The sequence below is a fragment of the Octodon degus genome, unplaced genomic scaffold (assembly GCF_000260255.1).
Source record: "Octodon degus isolate 3935 unplaced genomic scaffold, OctDeg1.0 scaffold00144, whole genome shotgun sequence".
Taxonomy (NCBI): Eukaryota; Metazoa; Chordata; class Mammalia; order Rodentia; family Octodontidae; genus Octodon; species Octodon degus.
Window position 1 is genome coordinate 5,263,739 of NW_004524720.1, and position 1,858 is coordinate 5,265,596.

A 1,858-nucleotide genomic window follows, 5' to 3' on the forward strand; every position below is an offset into this window, starting at 1 on the left:
TAATATTTTAGGGAAGGGTCTACAGGGTGTTAAGAGTTTCACTACTAGATTGGACTCGTAGTAATCTACCTGTTTGCAGCCTGCCAAGAGCTGAGATCAGAGGCGCAGGCACCACACCCAATCTGAATTGCCAACTCAGAGTGCCCTGGAGGTGTGGACAGCACAGCAGGCCTGGGGATCAAACCTCCAGCCCCTGCTCCTGCTTGCAGGCACTCTAATCCACTGAGCTATTTGGCCGGCCCCTGCAAAATGATGTTTTAACATGTATTTACTATGTAGAATGATGAAGTCAGGTTATTAACCAACCCATCACTTCACATTTGTCAGAATAGCTGTTATCAAAAACATAGCAAGTGCTGGCAATGATATAGAAAGTAGGAGCCCTGCACGTTGTGCTAGGGATGGAAATTAGTATTGAAAAACAGCCCAGTCTCTAAAAGCTAGAAACATACTATCATACATTCTGAAACTCCACTTCTGAGTATGAATCTAATCCATTTGAAGTAGTATATCTTTTAACCAAAAAATATTTTGATATGAGCCATTGTACCTTCTAGCCACCACCCTACCAGAATTAAATTGCCTTTCTATGGGTAGTCTAATCATTATCTTTAAAACTAGCACAGCACTTGATCCTTATCTAAATTAAACAAGTTATAAAATGTTTTTGACTATGACCATGTGATAATAAAAAAGTCTATGTACTTAGAAATTTTCTATTATTCTGGTCAAATAGGAACTGGTACCCTTTTTCTGCTTTCTTTTGGTTCACTTTTGTGCCTTTATTTATTTTTTTCTTTTCCACAACGTAAGTTTAAGTTCTCAAGCACTGAAATTCTATTTTCTACCTTAACAATGTGCTTTTCTCTGTGAAATAGATAACATATACAGCTAATGAGATATTCCATAAACTGTAATCTTATAGTATTTTTGTTATAATTTCCTTCTTCAGAATACTAATGAATAAAAATGATGAGACTAATTCAGTAAGAATGGGCAGAAAAACATTTAAAACCAATTTAATGTATTTTAATTAGTCATCAATTATTAAGGGGAATTTTCAATGACTAGAAAGTATGAATTCTTGAATACTTTAAATATACATATTAGATTTTTCAATTACGTGTTATATTTTAAGTTGGAGCCAATGTACTGTATTGTCTATATAATTTTACAGGAGATGGACAGAATGATTTATAAAGCAGCATTGCATAAGTGGTTCCATTGGTTTGGAAGCAATCTCTCTTGAGAATTTTAAATATCATCCAGCATTACTGCTTTGGTCATTTCATACTCTACACACTTGTCTTTGGATACAGTAAGTAAATCAAACTATTTTATATATGAAAACTAACTTGTATAACTTTAACTACCTATGGGGGGTAAAAACCAAAATGAACCACAAAAAAAGTAGAAATAAGAAATTTCAGCTATGAAAACTACTAATAGAGCAAGGTTCAAGAAACTTTTAAAGTCAGCTAGTAGGTATTAAAGGCTTTGATTATATTATGACAACTTGAATACTGGATACGAGCGAGCTATGTCACAATGAAGTTTTATCTATGAGCATCAAATTATCATTTCAGAAAATTTTTATATGCCATGTAATAATAATATAGTGCTTTTGATACTTTATTTTTTTTTCTCAGTTTTGTTTTTTTTTTCCAAAGTTTTATTGACAAACAAATAGCAATGAGACAGTTTCAAATCATATCAGAAGGACAGTTTCAACAAAAAATACACTGCATACATTCTTCTTAGTGATTAATTGCTGTACAAGATGCGGACTTGTGATCCTATTTACAAACACCATTAGAACAAATCATTCTATTCATTAAGAGAATGCAACTATATATCT